The sequence below is a fragment of the Gossypium raimondii genome, chromosome 8 (assembly GCF_025698545.1).
Source record: "Gossypium raimondii isolate GPD5lz chromosome 8, ASM2569854v1, whole genome shotgun sequence".
Classification (NCBI taxonomy): Eukaryota; Viridiplantae; Streptophyta; class Magnoliopsida; order Malvales; family Malvaceae; genus Gossypium; species Gossypium raimondii.
Window position 1 is genome coordinate 39,033,603 of NC_068572.1, and position 20,411 is coordinate 39,054,013.

General features: G+C 33.3%; 1 non-coding gene across 1 annotated transcript; it reads right to left on the minus strand.

Annotated features, from left to right (window-relative positions):
* Positions 1–227: 227 nt before the first annotated feature.
* Positions 228–334, minus strand: LOC128032116 (small nucleolar RNA R71). The gene has a single exon (XR_008188246.1). It is a non-coding gene; the product is annotated as a small nucleolar RNA R71 (small nucleolar RNA).
* Positions 335–20,411: the final 20,077 nt, after the last annotated feature.

A 20,411-nucleotide genomic window follows, 5' to 3' on the forward strand; every position in this document is an offset into this window, starting at 1 on the left:
TGCCCACAGAAGATCCACATCTCTATATTTGATTTTTTATGGAGGTGAGTGATTCATTCAAGATAGTCGGTGCGACTGAAGATGCACTGAGGTTGAAGTTATTTTCGTACTCGTTGCGAGATTGAGTATGAGCATGGCTTAATTCATTGCCACCATGTTCCATAGCTACATGGAAAGAATTAGCAGAGAGATTTTTGGTTAAGTATTTCCCACCTAGAAAAAATGCTAAGTTGAGGAACGAGATCACAACTTTCCAACAATTGGATGACGAGTCTTTGTATGAGGCTTGGGAGAGATTCAAGGAGTTACTTCGTAAGTGTCCTTATCATGGGATTCCTCATTGTATCCAATTGGAGACATTCTATAATGGTTTAAATGCACATACAAGATTGATGGTAGATGCTTTCGCAAATGGTGCAATTTTGTCTAAGTCTTATAATAAGGCTTATAAGATCATCGAAAGGACCGCGAGTAATAACTATCAATGGCCAACAAATCGTATAGCTTCAGGAAGACGCGTAGCCGGAGTAAATAAAGTTGACTCCCTCACTTCGTTTTCAGCTCAGGTATCATCTATTTCCTCTATGTTAAAATAGATAACTGCTAATAGTACTAATAATTTTGCAACTCATCCACCAAGTCTGTTTGAAACAGTTTCCTGTGTGTACTGTGGGGAAGGTCATTCTTTTGAGAATTGTCCATCAAATCTCGAGTCAGTGTACTATGTGGGGAACCAATATCAAAATAAGATTGGATAAGGACCTCAGTCCAACTTCTACAATCCTTCATGGAGTAATCATCCTAACTTTTCTTGGAGTAACCAAGGAACTAGACCGAAAAAAAACTTATTATAGAAAAGACCCAACCAATCTCAAAGGTATAATCAACAAGCTCCAAAACCACCTCAAGCTGAGGCATCAAACAATTTGGAGAACTTGTTGAAAGCGTACATGTCAAATAATGACGCTTTGATCCAAAGCCAAGCAGCAACATTGAAAAATTTGGAAAACCAAATGGGTCAGTTAGCTACGGAGCTACGTAATAGACTGCAAGGAACCTTACCGAGTAATACTGAGAATCCAAGAAATTTGGGTAAAGAACATATCAAGGCAGTGGCATTGCGAAGTGGTAAAATTCTAGAACGCCGATTGATTGATGTCGAAGATAAGCTCGTTGAGAAGAATCAACCAGCTGTTGAAGTTCCTACACCAAAGGAATCAGAAACTGCAAAGTTTGACAAGGTAAACCCTGACTTAGTGAATTCAGATATTTTAACATATTCTTTGGATGCAGATTTACCTACTCAAAAAAGTTGCCTAGTTCAACAGAAAGTTCCATCACCTTTATATCCGCAAAGATTGAAGCAAAACAAGTAGAAACAGGAGGTGCAATTCAAGAAGTTTTTGGATGTTCTGAAACAGTTACACATCAATATTTCGTTGGTGGAGGCTTTAGAACAAATGCCGAATTATGTGAAGTTTATGAAGGATATACTATCCAAGAAGAAATGATTGAGTGAGTATGATATTGTTGCCTTGAATAAGGAGTGCAGTGTGTTCCTGCAGAACAAACTGCCACCAAAATTGAAAGACCTAGGAAGCTTTACTATACCCTATAACATTGGTGACTCTTACTGTGGTAAAACTTTGTGCGACTTAGGAGAGAGTATCAACTTGATGCCTAAGTCTATCTTCAAGATGTTAGGGGTAGGTGAAGTAAGACCAACAACTGTGACGCTTCAGTTAGCAGATCGATCTTTAGTATATCCCAAAGGAAAGATCGAAGATGTTTTGGTAAGAGTCGATAAATTTATTTTTCATGTTGATTTATTGTATTAGATTTTGAAGCAGACAATGAAGTGTCAATCATCCTTAGGAGACCTTTCTTAACCACGAAAAGAACGTTAATTGATGTGCATAAAAGAGAACTCACCATGCGAGTTCAAAACGATCAGGTAACCTTTAACATTCTTAAAGCGATGAAATTTCCCAATCCGGCAGAGGAGTGTTCAGTTATGGAAGAGATAGAAACCTTGGTTTCTATGGAAAGCAATTTTGAAGAAGATCCATTAGAGAAAGCCTTAGATCTTGACCCTTTGGAGGATGAAGAAGGTGAAGAAAACATGGCTTTGATGGAAGCCTATCCGAGAAATTTTATTCAATGCACACGGTTTGAACCGTTGGAGTTGGAAGTCAGAGAATTTGTGCAACCCAAGTTGTCAATTGAAGAAAAACCTAAACTCGAACTAAAGGTACTTTCTTCCCATTTGAAATACGTTTATTTAGGTGATTGTTCTACTTTGCTTGCGATTGTTTCACCGAAACTGACGAATGATCAAGAGGAGTAACTAATTGCTGTTCTAAAGAAATTTAAGTAAGCAATTGGTTGGACCATAGCTGATATTCGAGGTATAGGCCCTTCTTTTTGCATGCATAAAATCATTTTAGAAGAAGGTGAAAAAGCTCGAATTGATGGGCAAAGGAGGCTCAATCCTATTATGAAAAAAGTTGTGATAAAGGAAGGGATCAAATGGTTAGATGCAGGAATCATCTATCCTATTTCAAATAGTTCATGGGTAAGTCCGGTGTAGTTTGTACCGAACAAAGGTGGAATCACGATTGTTGAAAATGAGCGTAACAAGTTAATACCAACAAGAACTGTTACCGGTTAGAGAATCTGTATTGATTACAGAAAGTTGAATAAAGTCACTCGAAAAGACCATTTTCTACCGAATGGCAGGTAATGAATTCTATTTTTTTAGATGGCTATTCGGGATATAACCAAATAGTTGTAACCCCGGAGGACCAACATAAAACAACCTTTACTTGTCCATACGGTACGTTTGCTTTTAGGCGAATGCCTTTTGGTTTATGCAATGCACCTGTAACTTTTCAATGATGCATGATGCCAATATTTACTGATATGGTTGAAAATTTTTTTGAGGTTTTCATGGATGATTTTTCTATTTTTCGTAACACTTATGATATCTGTTTGAGTAATTTGGCTAAGGTACTGAAAAGATATGAAGAGACGAATCTTGTCCTTAATTGGGAAAAATGCCATTTTTTGGTCGACGAAGGGATTGTCTTAGGTAATAAGATCTCAAAAAAAGGAATTGAAGTCGATAAAGAAAAGGTGGACATAATTGAAAGATTACCAGCCCCAATAAATGTGAAAGGAGTTAGATGTTTCTTAGGCCATGCCGTTTTTATCGAAGGTTTATCAAAGATTTCTCAAAAATTTGTAAATCGTTGTGTTTGTTGATAGAGAAAGATACAGTGTTTGATTTCAACAAAGCATGTTTGGAAGCTTTTGAAGAGCTAAAGAAGAGGTTAATCTCAACCCCAACAATCATTACACCTGATTGGAACTCACCTTTTGAGTTGATGTGCGATGCAAGTGACTATGCCGTTGGAGCTGTGATGGGTTAAAAAAGCAATAAAGTGTTTCCCCCTATTTACTATAAAAGTAGAACTTTGACAAGAGCAAATGCAATTATACGATAACCGAAAAAGAACTCTTCGCTATAGTTTTTGCTTTTGAAAAATTTCGCTCATATCTTATAGGTAAGTTACAGTATTTACTGACCTTGCGGCCATTAAATACTTGCTCACGAAGAAAGATGCAAAACCAAGGCTACTTCGTTGGATACTTTTACTCCAAGAATTTGACCTTGAGATCCAAGATAGAAAAGGTGTCGAAAATCAAATAGCTGATCATCTGTCGAGGTTGGAGCAAAACGAGGTAACTCAATCATGTATGCCTATCAACGAGAATTTCCCAGATGAACACTTATTTGATGTAAATCGAATTCATGAAATACCTGGTTTGCTGATTTTTCCAATTATTTTGCATGTGGAATAATTCCTCGAGAAATGACATACCAACAAAGGAAAAAAATTCTTTCATGATAGTCGATATTATCTTTGGGAGGATCCATTTTTGTTTAAATAATGTGCAGATAATATAATCCGAAAGTGTGTAGCTAAAAGCGAGATTGCTGAGATCTTGTATCATTGCCATTCACCTCCAAGTGGGGGACACTTTGGTGGTTCACCTACTGCAACAAAGGTTTTTCAAGCAAGTTTCTTTTGGCCTACATTATTTAAAGATACTTATTCTTATGTGAAGAACTGTGATAAATGCCAAAAGACTGGAAATATATATCAAGGAGGAATGAGATGCCCTTGACAAACATTTTGGAGATTGAATTGTTCGACGTATGGGGCATTGACTTCTTAGGCTCGTTTCTTTCTTCGTATGGGAAAAAATACATCTTAGTTGTTGTGGACTATGTATCCAAGTAGGTTGAAGCTGAAGCATACCATAAAAATGATGATAAGGTAGTCATGCAATTTCTACATAAGCATGTGTTTACACGATTTCGGACACCAAGAGCTATTATTAGTGATGAAGGTTCTCACTTTGTGAACAAATGACTTAATTGGTTGCTTGATAAATATGATGTGAAGCACAAGATTGCTACTACCTATCACCCCCAGTCTAATAGGACAGTTGAAAGAGTGAATAGTGAAATCAAAGGTATCCTTGAAAAGTTAGTACGCCCTAGCAGAAAAGATTGGTCTCGAAGGCTTGATGATGCATTATGGGCCTATCGAACAACATTTAAGACTCCGTTAGGAATGACTCCTTATCAGTTAGTCTTTGAAAAAGGCATGTTATTTACCATTAGATTTGGAGAATAAAGCTCACTGGGCTTTGAAGCAGTTGAACTTTGATCTTAAGCAAGTCGGTGAGAGAAGGATGTTACAACTTGATGAGTTGGAAGAGATGAGGATGTTTTCCTATGAGAATGGCAAAATGTGTAAAGAAAGATCAAAGAGATGACATGATAGCCATGTACAACCTCGTGAGTTTAAAGAAGGTCAGAAGATTTTGTTTTTTAATTTAAGGTTGAAGTTATTTCCTGGGAAGCTTAAATCCTGATGGAAAAGACCTTATACCATCTAATGAGTTTATCCTTATGGAGCTATTGAATTATATGACAATTACGGAGGTACGTTTAAAGTTAATGGTCAACGTCTCAAACACTACTGAGATGGTGAAGTTGAGCGAATTGAATCCTCACTCAAATTAGCTGACCCTTAATTTTTCATGAACTCATTTTTTAAATAAATAAATAATTAGAATTTATTTTCTTAACTTATTACATTTAATTAATTCTGTCTAAGGAGATTGGAACTTAAGCAGGACCGCTGTGACCCCTCCAACCTTTCCTAGGAATTAATTTAATGTAATTTGTTAAGAAGAAATTTTCTAATTAAGACTTAAAATTTTTAAATTTCATTTGTTTTGTTTAAATTTTAAATTTTTATGTAAATAAAGGGGGTCAAATTTGGCCCAAGTACTAATCAGTTTTTTTAGTAAGATATAGTCTGAGTTTGAGGCCCAAGACAGCAAAAAGGAGGGAAAAAATCCATGCCTTGCCGTCACCCTTATTGCTTGCCACCCAAGTAACCCTAATGTAGCTAAATTTTTGCTACATGTTGCCCTAATTTTTCCCTATATAAACCCCTTTCCATTCTACTAATTTTCATAACCCTCAAAGAAATTTGCTTACACCCTAAAAAAATCCCTAAATTTCCCTTTTGTACCGTCAACCTCAAATCTCGAAAGAAACCTTAGCTCTCTTCCCTTTTTGCCAGAATTCCCTATTCTACCGCAAAGTGATTGTCGAAGCACCGTCGTTGTTGTCACACATCATCGTCGCCGCCGTACCATCCTTGCTGTCACAAGATTTTTACCGTAGCAAGTTCTACCCACTTTGTCGATTTCTCTCTTCTCTTTTGTGTAGAAACTTTGCCAAATTTTTGGGAAAACATACCATGTCGCGCAAAAGAACCAAATCTACAAAGACTACTCCTAAAAAACCCCATTTTGATCGATGTAGAAGTGAAAGAGAGATTTGATTCAATCTTTAAGCATCAACCTATGATGCCGAAAAAAGGTTTTGACTTGAAGAGTAATGATTGATGGTTGTTCCTATATCGATTAGAAAGAAAATCAATTCTCTCAAGTGGGAATGATTTTGTGATGCTCGTTCACTTCCCGATGATGAACTAGTTCGAGAATTCTATGCTAGTTTGACTACGCAAGATGCTACTGAAGTCATCGTTTGAAAAAAAAAGGTACCTCTTTCTTCTAATTCCATCAATGATTTGTTTAATTTACCTGATGTTGAAGAAGATGAGTACTACCTTATGATGAACAATATCAATTGGGATTTTCTTCAACAAGTGCTTGATGTTGTGACAAATCTAGGATCCCAATGGATTATAAGAAAGTATGGGAGCCATTCTTGTCGAAGAGAATACTTAAAACCAGTAGCAAAGGTATGGTTTTATTTCGTTCGCTACAGTTTTATACCTATCTCACATAGTTCCACCATCTCGATGGAACGGATGCTTTTGTTATATGCAATTTTGATAGAAAAGTCCATTAATGTTAGGAAAATTATCTTCAAGGAGATTCACGATTGTGCTAAAAAGAAGGTAGCAAGTGCTTATTTCCCATCATTAATCACTTCACTTTGCTTAAAGGCCCGTGTTAAAACACAAGCAAATTTGAAGGGGCAATATGTTCAAGGATGCATTACAAATTATGAGCTTGAAAGGTTAGTAGAGAGGGTACATGAATTGAATCGAGGCGAGCAAGAAGAGCCAACTGAGCCGAATACAGAGGAGTCAACAAATGGAACTGAAACTAAAGCTAATTCAATCACAGACACTAAAGAGGAAGAATCTGATAAGGAACCAAACATTCCTGAACCAAGGGTTGAGCCAGAAGAAGAACTAATTAAGCTAAGTGTTGAACCTGAATATACAACTCCCATGCCGACTTCTGCATGTACTTCAAGGAATTCGGAGTTGTCAATTTTGATGGATATGTGCAAGTTCATGCACAATCAACAACAAAAGTACTGGAAATATGGAAAAATTAGAGATGACTCAATTCGAAATACTTTTAAGAATATATCTAATAATTTTGTTCCTAAGTTCCCAAATGCTATCTTTGAGACAGGGACGGTAAAAGGGGGAATTCTTATCCTGTTATTTATTTAATTATTTTTAGGTCTTTAGGAATTTATTTCTTTCATAATTAGGATTTAATTTCTATAGAATACAATATAGAAAACATGAACAAACTTAGCACTTCTTTAGAAAGAATAAGACTAAGTGATGTGGTAATGGGAATTAACATGTCTAGGATTGGGTTATTACGGAAGACTTGGTACTTAAGCAGTCTTAATGACTCACCTCTCTTTCTTTACAACCCTACCTGGTGTTCAGTTTTCATTCATTACTTTGTTCTTGCAATGAAGACATTGCTTCGTTTTAAAGGGAGGGGGGAAGGCAAATAAATTGCTCAAACTTTTAAATTTTTCAAGTATGTTTTAATCATTTCTTGCATAAGTTGTTTTAATAAATGAATGTTTAGTGATATTCTTGTTACTGGGATAGTTTGTATGCAAGTATGAATGATGATTTTATCTAAGTGAAAGTATGTTATCATGAAGAATGGAATGCTTGTATGATCTTATCCTTAGTAATGTTTTCCATGAAAACTTAGTTCTTTTGAGATTAAACATGCATGAAGGTTTATATCTTTAGAATTGACTTAGTAACTTTCTTGAGGTAAATCCTAGGGGACATAAAAATCTTAAATGATATAGGCACTATTTCTTTGGATCGTTTGAGCCTTTTGAAGCCAACCCTATGATATTAGACCCTTGAAACTGTAATTTTGAGCTTAAAGGCCTATTTTTTTGCAATGAACCTACATTATAAGCCAATTATCATCTTTTTAAAGCTATCCTAAATTTGTGCACCTATCTTAACTAAAGTTGTCTTGGGAATCAACATTTGAGGAAATTTTCATAAAGATGTATGTGCTCATGCTTAAAAAAGCGAAGAAAAGTTCGCTCAGCCTCTAAAAAAAGGAAAAATGTGTGAGTTCGAGTTCAAAATAAGTTTGAGGGTGTTCCAAAGGCTCACTTAAAGAAAAATTGAAAAAACTAAGACAGCGTTAAATGTTAAGATTTTTAAACCGAAATGTCCCATATCTTAAAATCCCTACCTTTAACCGAGCCCCATTACAACCTTATAAAAGACTTGTTGATTTGATGATTGTGTCACCTACATTAGTGGAGAGCAAGTCCTAAGTTCAACATATGAATATCATAAATAAGCCTTGTGATTGTTTGCTTGATTGATAGGAAATTATGTTGAATGAAGAATGTTATCTATGGTTGTGACATACATGCAAACTATGATTCATGTTGGCATATTTTGAAGCTTAGTATAATCTTAAGGAATGTTTGCATATGAATTACTTGTTAATAAAGAAGATCGATAAACATGAAGTTATTAATGTATGATTATGGGACAAAGATTGATGCTGCTTACACAATTAGCAATTTTGTCTTAAACAAGACCTTTTGCTGTGTATAAACATTACTCGGGACGAGCAATGAATTAAGTTTAAGGGTGTGTAACTGAAAAAATATATAGGAATTTTCCTATGTAATTTATCACCTTTTACTTAAATTCATTGTTAAAACTAAGTAGTTGTTTAATAAATTAATGAAATATGTGAAAATATGAAATTAGGAAATAAAATTATTAAAATGTGATTTTATGCTTAATTATATAGTTTTCATGCAATAAATGGCTTATTTTATATTAATTTGAATATATTATTATTTTTATGACGTAAAGTGAGCCATGCATGATTAAATTAAATAATAAAGTATGAAATTATATTTAATAATTCATTTTAAAATATTTCATTAATAAATTGAGTTTTAATTTATTAATTAAATTGGATAAATTTAATTCTTTGGTCCTCTAACTTGTTGCTTTATTCTGGACAGGCCTGTTAGCTCTGTCGGATTACAAAACCATCCAAATTGGAGACCAAGTCAACGCAAAATTCTGCTGCACTTGGCTTTCCATAAACACTTTTTGGTTTAATTGCATAAGGTCGTTGAAGAGTTGAAGAAATTAGAGATTTACCTGAAGATTTGCACTTGACCGAGTCTTAGTCCTGAGTTGTTGTGGCACTCAAATTGACCAAAAATCAAGGAAAAATCAGCTCAACTTGCTAAAATTATGGTCGGCCACCCGTGGAAGATGCTTCAAAAGATGGAAACTCCTATTTTTAGCAAACTATCTCTCTCTCCTCACCTATAAATAAGACCCTCTCATTCCTTCATTCATCATCCCTCAAGCATCCATTAAGCATCATTCTCTCTTTTTCTCTTAGCCTTTTCCATTCCCATGCCTAGCATCATCTCTTCACAGAGATTTTAGCAATGAAGCCTCTTAAAGAACCCTTGTCGGCCATCTTAGAGAACAATCAGCGAAGGAGCAAAGCAAAGGAATGAAGGAGTCTCGTCAGTCAGAGTCTTGGGTGACAGCCACTCTGAATTGGGTTTAATCTTTCTTTTCTTTAACTTAATATAAAGATGTTTTCTATGTGTTCTTTGTTCTTATTTACAACAATGTTAGCTTAATTTTATTTAAGCTAGGATGCTTGCTTTGATTAAATAATATTTATTTGATTCATGCTTATAATGTTTGTGCCTCAATCGATCATGTTTTCAATTAAAATCAAGTTTGTATTTTGTTCATACGTGATTGAAATGCACCTGAATTAGCTAAGCGATCCTAACTACACAACGGCTAATGGACGCATAATTGAAATGTGCATGCTCAATTTAGATCCTAACACGATTGAATTGTAGGTTGCATAACAACTCTAACCAAGCTCTGTTATCTGCATAGTTTTTAGATTTGTGTGATTAAATTGTTTCAAACCTAACACGCCCTTGTTACCTCACACGAATGCTAAGAAACCCTTAGTAAATAAGAATCAGTAAAATGCGTATTTACTAAGTAAAGGATTCCGGAAGGACCTAATGTGGTTTTCAATCTCATGAATGATCGAGTTGCCATGGAATGTTTTTTCGAATGTTATTAAGCATGTTGATAATAAATTGAGTTTAATTAAAGTAATTGTCCTAGTTTATTTATGTTATAATTGTTGCAAATTGTGTTTAATTTTACTAAAATCTATTTCATTCATATAGTTTGCATACTTAGGATAATTTGTATTAGGGATCATCTCATTTAGTTTAATATACTTTAGTCACCACTTCTCAACTATATTGTGTTTTTATTTACCAAATTGTTAATATAATTTTATAAATTAAGTGTCTTAGCACAAATACAATCCCTGTGGAGACGATAACTCGATACTTACTTATTACTTGAGAACGACTGTGTGCACTTGCACAAACCTACGCGTTACAGATAGTAAGTACTTCAAGAATTTTTCTTTACCTAATTAAAGCCTAAGTGAATACTTATTAAATTGGTTTTGTTAATAAATATATTATTCATTATATAAGAAGATGTTGATGTGTAATATGGAAATTATTTAAGAGTGAATGTGAATTCAAATAAAAATTGAATAGCTTATGTGTAGTGAATTTGAAGGAAAAAAGAGACAAATTTACAAATTGTATAAAAGTTGGATAAATGAAATAGATAATTAGATACATCACTTAAGTGGATTGCTAAAATATTAATAAAATAAATTTTTGACTTTATTTGTTGAGAGAATGTAATGAAATTTTGAATTAAGTGTATAATTTTTGACTTTTAGATAGATAGAGACTAAATTATTAAAGTGAAAAGTTTGAATTACCTTTATTTTTTGAGAGAATGTAATGAAATTAAGTATTTAAATGTCCATGTAGACAAAATGGGAACTAGTAGAATATAAATGGCATGTCGTTAGGAAACTTTCATGCATACAAGTGATAGTGGTATTTCGGCGCAAATGATAGTGGCACTTACGTGCAAGGAACAATGGCACTTTAGTGCAAATTAGTGATTGTTTCGCATATCCTATATGTTCTATTGAGTCTACAATTGGGCTATAAATTTTAATGGTAAGTGAATGATGAATTGTTAGTTTGAGACTCCACTATAGTTATTTTCTAATTAATTTCATGAATGATAGTATCAATTCATAAATTTATATACATTAACATTTGTTAATTTTTATTGAAAATTTTAATTCCTTATGTACTTCCTAAGCTTTCACAAGCTTAACGTGTTATTTTTCCAATGCGTAGGTAAAGGATAGACTTGAAATTCTAAAGTGAAGATCAACCTTTACTCATGTCATCACATACCAAAGCTTGGAAGAGAGTATGGTTTTGATTTTAATCACCTTGTTAACTTTGAAAACTTAGTTATATTTGATTGAGTTTTAAGTTGAATTAGGTGATGTTTATGGTTGAAAATTGATATATGTGAGTGGTATGTTGGCTAAATTGGTTGAAAGGTGCTATATGAGCATTGTTTTAAGTGTTGTGAATTAAACATATAGATTTCATGGAAACATAACGCACGTCACTACGTTGGATTCTTTACATCACGATGAGACAAAGTCAATGAGTGTTGACGTGACTTGGAATCCTTGAAGTCGCGATGTTAACCCAATAGATTGAAACTTTAAAAGTAACCTTTGATAAACTTTTGAATATCAAGAGAGCTTTCATAAGCCCGTATAAAGCTTGGATAAGATTATAAATCATGTTATAAATGTGTTATGAGCTTAAAATCTTGAATGAAAATGTTTAATTGGAACGAAAAAAATGTGCAAGTGTACACAATCATAACAAGTAATAAAGGGACTGTACAAACACGTAGTTATGAAATGTGAATTAAAGCAATTTGGTAGAGGAAAATATATTGATTTTAAAAGATGATCTAAAACTAAAAATTAAATAAGTAATCAACTAAAATTAAAATTAAAATTCCAATGCACAATTTCTAAAAGGGTTTTAATCAATATGACATATGTGTGTTATATTAATTTTATTCTTTAACTTAGAATTATTAAAACTATGTTCATATTGTTACGAATAATTTAATGGCAACTTGGTCTTTTGTTAACTATTGTTCATACATACTTATTGAATTAATTAATCTTTCAAACATATTCCTATGTTGGATTAATTAATCAATTTTCATAAGCAAGTATAAGATGAGTGAAGTAACAAATACATTCCTATATTGAAACAAATCACAACAATCTTACAAGTTATGCAATGCAAGAATATTGTTTAATACTATTGCTAATTTAACCCACTTTCATTTAGTAGATTAAACATGCACCATTTAGATATTTTGTCCATCAATTAAAATTTCAATCCAATTAATAATTAATTCATCTTTTACCTTACAATTATAATGCAAGCATAACATTGGCATGATTTTATCTAATTGAACAAATTACCAAGGCCTATAACAATACAGACATGATTTTAACAATTTAACTAATAAAATGCAATCAATCTAATACAAACACAAATTAAGTCATTTTAATTAAAATAGAAACATCAAATTAATAAGCATTCATGTTTATGATCACAAAATAAACTTAAAAGATAAAGAGAAGAGAAGTAAAAGGCGAATCTCAATGATTCTCCGAAGCAAGACTAGCATGCTTCTCTTCTTCTCAGCTTGTTCTATTAATCAACGACCTTCAAAAATGCTTGATTGTTGTTGCTTCAAGAGGCATGCTAACTCTTTCTCAAAATGGGAAATCTACAAAGGAAAGGGAAAGAAAATGAAAGGCGAAAGAAAATGAAAGAAAGAATTGAATGAAAAGATGAGTGAGAAATGTGTGGGATGAGAAATGAGAAGGTGAAGGGGGTATTTATTCTTGGAGATGGTAGCTTGAATTGGCTAAAAATAGCAGCCAATGCCATTTCCCATGGTTGACCCTTGATATTAGGGAGAGGGGTTGAGATGACTTTGTTAATTTTAGCTTAATTCCACAAGTGAGAATGCACAAAAAGAAGAGGGGTTGGAACGGGTTTTCGGAGAAGGTTAAAGGTTTTTTGCAATTACTATAATCAGCTTAATCAGCTTATTTTGGCAGTAATTGGGTCGGCATTGGGCTGCTCTTGCCTTGGTGGATTAGTCCCCTTCAATTTAATAAATCTAAGCCATTTTCTCTACATCAGGCTAGGAATAAATTCAACCCAATTTTTTTTGGATCAAAAAAAAATTCCAATAGGTCCAAGTAGCTTATTTGGGGCGTCCATGGCTGAAAAATGATCAGCCTTCCTCATGTGCCAAATGCTTCAAAGGATACTTCGGCAATCCAATCTTCTCAAGGTGACTATTGAGCTGATTTTTCACCCTTTATGCAAAACTATGGAAAATTGGCCAAGTTATGCAAATTTAGTATAAAAATAACTAAAATGAAAAAAGTATTAGAATTTAAGTTCAATTTAATTATTTTATAATAAAATTATAAAATTCAATTGGAATTACTTAGAATTTGCATGAATTAATGTTCAAAAGTTGCTGAAAAAGTCAATATATTTTTGTGTTTCCATAAATTGATATGTAATTATTTGTAGTTACTCCAACAATGAATTTGGCATCTTGGTTCATTGACTCAACGATCAGATTAGATATGGGGTGTTACATTTAGTAGTATTAAAGCTTAGGATTTTTTTATTTTCGGGTCGAAAATGAGTTTAGAAGTACATTTCATATAGGATATATTGATGTGAGGATTAAATGAAGACATCTTCGTTCTTGTTATAGCTTTGAAGTTACAAGATTTTTTTTTGTTTTAGTTGGAAGAGCCTAAAGAATTGAAGAGGGAATGAATAGACAAAAAGACAAGAGTTTGAGGAAAAGAGTGGCAGCTAGTTCCATTCCTCCACCATCAGCAAAGAGAACCAAAGATTTCAAAGGTTCTAGGTACTCATCCTACATTGGGACAAGTATCGAAGGGACAAGGAAGGAAAATACATCAAACAACCTCAGTTGCTAGTACCGGGGGTATATGATGAGGCATATACCACAATGCGAGCATTGTGGTAAAAGTCATATGGGAGAATGTTGGTTGGTTTTTGGGGCTTGTTTTACATGTGGATCCAAAGACCATATGCAACGAGTTTGTCCAAAAGCAATAGAGAACACTGTTAAGCTGTCTGTAAAGAATACCTCAGCTTAATAAAAGGGTAGAAGATTTGGAGTTGTAAGTGGTACAAGTAGAGGAATGAGGTCACTGAGAGAAGCAACTAATAGATCTGAGTCTTGAACACCTCAAGCCTATGCCATCAGAGCCAGAGATTAAGTAGATACACCAGATGTGATTATTGATACTTTCTCTTTGTTTGTTACTAGTAAATTTCATTAATAACGATGTTTTAGTTAAAAATGTTTTTGGATAGAGTGAGAAAATAAACAAAGTGTATAAATGGGGTCATTTGAAAATTCAAGATCGTAAGTTCCTAGGTAATCTCATGGCTATTCCATTTCATGAATTTGATGTGATACTTGGATTGGTAACCAGAACATGGAGTGTTAGTATAATGTAAAAGGAATATAATTTCCTTGGCAACCTCAGAGGGAGAAGAAGTGGAAATTATCTGTAAGAAGTTCAATGCTTTGTCAAATGTAGTGTTTGTAATGGAAGCTTTCAAAATGGTAAAAAAGGGGTGTGAGGCTTTCTTAGCCTATATTTTTAACATTTAAATGATCGATCCTAGACTAAAAGTGATACTAATAGTACAAGATTAGCTAGATGTATTCTCGGAGGAGTTACCAGGTTTGCCACCCGATAGGGAAGTAGAATTTGATATTGAAGTGATACCTGACATTATGTCAATATGTAACAACCCGTTTTTAAGTTGTGTCAAAAAACAGTGGTTTCAGAACCTTATTTTTAAAGAGTGACTCCTTAAATATTATTATTTAATATTTACAAGGTTATTATAAGGTTTAATTAAATTTTAGTTCTTTAAGTTTTTCAATCGTATAGTTAATTAAGGTACCAAGGCTAAATTGAAAAGTGGTAAAAGTTAATCGCTATGGACTTTTAATTGGTTTAGGGACCAATTGAAAAATTGGACCCATTTATTATAAAGAATATTGGAAGATAGTGTATACATCACCATATTTTCTTAATCATAATCATTAGTAAGTTAATCAAGGTTTAACTTAGGTTAATTAAGATTTATTAAGTACTAAACTTAGTATAAAAGGGAAAATTAAAAGAAATTAAAAACCATTTCTCATCATATTCTTCTCCACTGTTTAGAAAGGAAGAAAATAGGGTTTTATAACATTCAAATTTTCGGCCAACATTTTGGTAAGTATACAATTCCTTTTCTTATAATTTTTATGTTTTTGAAATCCCAGGAGCTTGATTTAGCTAACCCGCGTACTATTTTGCAAAATTGTTAAAGTATTCAAAAGTTGAAATTGATGATTTCTTGAAGCTTTTGGTGCTAAATTTTTATATTTTAAGGGTAGAAGTGAAAAAGGTCCAATTTGTAAAGTGAAACTTGTTAGTTTTGAACATAGGGACTAAAGTGTAAATATTTAGAAATTGATATGAAAATTCTATAATTATTAATAATGTAAGGCTTTAGAACGATTCAATTGAGATCATTTTAAAATCAAAGCTCAAATTTGAAAGCTATGATAATTTCAATTTTAGGGACTAAATTGAAAAAATGCAAAAATTTAAGGAACATTCAAAAATAAAATGAAATGTCATATGCATAAGATAGCATGTTATAAAGTATTTGAAATTGAAAATTGAAATGAATTATCATATAGATCAAGAATTGAACCAACCGGAAGATAACCGGCGAAAAGGGAAAATTATAGATTAGTCCCTAACATCTTATTATTGTAGTTTCTTCCAAGTAAGTTCATATGGTGTAATTATATGCAATGTTAGTATAAATATGTTTGAATTATAAAATTTTTTGTGCGTGAATGTAATTTTAAACTTATTACGATTTGGTACAAAAAGGTGAGGCATGGACTAAAGTGTAAAAAAATCCTTTATGTTGGGATATGTGATGACACTGTAGTGAATAAAATTTTACAAATACATTTTTAATGCCCACGTGAATTTAGTAAACGATTAGGATACTGTTGACATGCAATAGGGTTATTTGCGCGCTTGTACGGGTTTAACACTTCTGTGCTCTCTGTTTAACACTTCGGTGCTCTTTGGTATGGTGTGACATCCCATTTTTTTCCTATTAATTTTAATATAGTGAAACTACCATCTCCTATTTCTTAAATTATTTGCGCAAAAATGAACACAAGGAAGTATTGTGGCTTAGTGGAATGAAGCTCATTAACTATCCTAGAAGTCTCTAGTTCAAACCCTTGTGTTCTTATTTTATTTAATAAAATTTTTGCACACAATTGGCATGTGCATTCAAGCCTTGCCGTCCACCCCCTTGTTGCCATATGTGGAGGATTTCTTTCCTACTTTACCAAGTCAAACTTGCCTTATGCTGTGAGCCACATCCCCTTTTTCGCTCCTTGTTTCACTCTCTTGACAAAACCTCCTCTCTTCTGATAATCTATAAAACAAAGGAAAGTAACTACGTAAGAAACTAATGCTTAGTAAGCTCGTATAAACTCAAATATAACTTACCATTTCATTAGAACAATTTATAGAATATGCATAATATCATTACCAAGACCATAAGCTTAGTAAAATCCTATACAAACACCATCAAACTCACAAGTTAGTAAGTTCATCCATGATACATATGTGTTCAATTATATCATAAATAGATTTCATAATATACATCATTTAACTCATCAACCTTTTCATAAGATCATGAACCATTTCATTTGCTTTACTTACATGTTGAACCATCTAGAATTACATCGGAAACTCAGGAATGCTCACACATAGTGTGTCTTTCCATATAACTGTCACCTTTCCTTTTCAATAGTGCTCACACGAGCTTTGAAATGGGTATGCTCACACGAGCTGTAGGTCAGAATGTTAGCTACATGATGCTGCTCATACAAGCTGTGGAGAATCCGCAACAAATACAGGACCTCAGGCACCGGTAGGACATTCAAGACCAGCACCCGAAACATGAAATCCCTAATGACATGTCATTCGTATCCTAAGGATTCTTAAGGTTCAAACGGGATTCGTTATCCTTCCATTACTCAAAAAATTGATTCATAAGCATTTTCAAGTCTGTTTATATTAACATAATATAGTAAACAATCAATTTGGATATCATTAATATGATTATAATTCGTACGAACGTACCTCGATAACTATAGTTGTAGAAGTAGAATTTGAAACTAATTCGAAGCTTTCGCCTTTCCTTGATTTAAGCCCGATTTTTGTTTATCTTGATCTAAATAGATAATTTCATTCAATTACCAAGTCAAACTTGCCTTATGCTGTGAGCCACATCCCCTTTTTCGCTCCTTGTTTCACTCTCTTGACAAAACCTCCTCTCTTCTGATAATCTATAAAACAAAGGAAACTAACTACGTAAGAAACTAATGCTTAGTAAGCTCGTATAAACTCAAATATAACTTACCATTTCATTAGAACAATTTATAGAATATGCATAATATCATTACCAAGACCATAAGCTTAGTAAAATCCTATACAAACACCATCAAACTCACAAGTTAGTAAGTTCATCCATGATACATATGTGTTCAATTATATCATAAATAGATTTCATAATATACATCATTTAACTCATCAACCTTTTCATAAGATCATGAACCATTTCATTTGCTTTACTTACATGTTGAACCATCTAGAATTACATCGGAAACTCAGGAATGCTCACACATAGTGTGTCTTTCCATATAACTGTCACCTTTCCTTTTCAATAGTGCTCACACGAGCTTTGAAATGGGTATGCTCACACGAGCTGTAGGTCAGAATGTTAGCTACATGATGTTGCTCATACAAGTCGTGGAGAATCCATAACAAATCTGGGACCTCGTGCACCTAGGGACATTCAAGACCAAAGACCAAACATGAAATCCCTAATGACATGTCATTCGTATCCTAAGGATTCTTAAGGTTCAAACGGGATTCGTTATCCTTCCATTACTCAAAAAATTGATTCATAAGCATTTTCAAGTCTGTTTATATTAACATAATATAGTAAATAATCAATTTGGATATCATTAATATGATTATAATTCGTACGAACGTACCTCGATAACTATAGTTGTAGAAGTAGAATTTGAAACTAATTCGAAGCTTTCGCCTTTCCTTGATTTAAGCCCGATTTTTGTTTATCTTGATCTAAATAGATAATTTCATTCAATTAAGTACTTCAAGTATTCAATTCAATCCATAATTCATATTTATGTAAAATTATGAAATTACCCCTAATATTTTAACTTTTCACAATTTAGTCATTAAGCTCATAACTTGAAATTTAACCATTTTAATCCTTCATACAAGCTAGCTGAATTTCTTAGGGACTCATATCAACCCACTTAAATCATCATTTCATAATAATACCATGAAATTTTACTATTTTCATGAATAAGTCTTTAAACCCTAAAATCACTAAAAAATTTTAAATCATCATTTCATAATAATGCCTTACCTACCTTAGACGCGATGCGAGGAAGCATTGAGCAACTAATGATTAATGCCAATAATTTTGAGAAAAAGGCAGCCACCATCTAGATGATCAAAAACACACTGCAGTTCAAAGGAAACATGGTTAAAGATTCGAAACAGCACATAAAGTGGTTTCTTTAACTATACGACACCTTCAAATACAATGGAGTATCCAGCGATGCTGTAAGCCTTTGATTATTCCCATTTTCATTCTGTGATAATGTAGTCGATTGGTTGGACTCATTAGAACCAGGTTCCATTACCACATGGAACAATCTCATGGAAAAATTTCTTCATAAGTTTTTTCCCAATTAGTCGAATCATTTAGGTTTAGTGGAAAATCAAAAATTTTAAACAATACAAAGGAAAGTCCTTATACGATGTGTGGGAGCATTTCCAGGCAATGCTAAGGAAGTGCCTACACCATGTACTATAAGCATGGCTCCAGATACAAATTTTCTACAACGGTGTTGACGGACACGTTAAATCTAACTTAGATAAAGCATCTAGAGGATCTCTCATGTTTCGCATATACGAACAAGCTCACAAATTATTGAAGACATGGCCACAAATTCGTACATGTGGCTCAATGAGAGGTTTATGTACAAATCTAAGCCTTCGATGGTGAAAGCAGTGAACGGTGAGAATGAAAACGATCAATTCCAAAGAATCCTAGTAAAGCTTAACTATCTGGAGACACCCGTTAAGGCAACAAGAGTCAAGCCATATTGCAAAAGCCAACTAAAGGAGGTGAGCTACGTGAATAATATGGGTTGAGAACCCTATTCAAATACCTATAATCTCAATTGGTGAGATCATCTGAACCTCAAGTGTAGGGTAATCAATGAGGTGTAAACCAAGCACAAACTTGACCGAACACTCTTATCAATCTCTACTCCTCCAAAGTAATAACTTAAATCCAAAGCAAGTTTTCAAATCAGTGTCGAGGCTCAATGAATTGATTTTATCATCATTTGATCTTTCTATTAGTTTAAACATTGTAAGACTGCACTTGGGAGGAATGGAAGTATATTGGGATCTCCAAGTACATGTGATAGGCACTTTGGGCTAATAGTTTCATTAAAAAATAACACAGATGCTATACAAACCTATTGTGCCTTCGAGTTGCACTCTATATATGCCAGTGCTCCTATTTGCTTCTTCAATTCAAGACCTTGACAATAAAATTAAAATATATGAGTATTCAGATTACAACAAGAATAAGAATGTATGATTTGTAATCAAGAAGCACAACAAATGAATGTATCTTATTCTTTGACACATTACAAAAACATTATCTTTTTAGTGGTCGAATTTAGGTCTAGCAAAAGTTGAACATGCCTTCCTAAAGATGACAATGGCGGATGTAATATCTACTATCTAGAATGGATTAAAACTCTATACCTTGCTCATCAGATGAGCATAACACTAAATTTGTGAAAGGATGGACTAAACTTTAAAAAGTTGGAACCAGCCCACTCCCTACTCCAGTCTGCCTATACATGTTTTCAGAAAAAGGTTTCTCTTTGTTTGTTTTCTATAAAACTTTCATAATTGCAGCAAATTGACCTATCTAGTGATAACTTGTACAAATTTTTTTCTACGTAATGAAAAAACTAATGGTGCCATAAACAAGCAAAGAATAAAGAATTACATGTTCTGTAGAAATAGTACATGCCCCAAGATAATCCAAGTGGAACTGTTTGTCATCTCTTAAATCTGCATCTAATATAATTTTATTAACTGAACAAAAGCATGCTTGTTCATGCATGATGATAGATAATCAAATAGAGCTTGTAGCTAGAAAATCAAATGCAATTGAAGTATGTATACATTATGTGCATTTGTTTCTTTCGCGCTCTTTTTTTATGCTATTCATGTTGTATATAGGTGAAATAAATTTCTCGAATTAA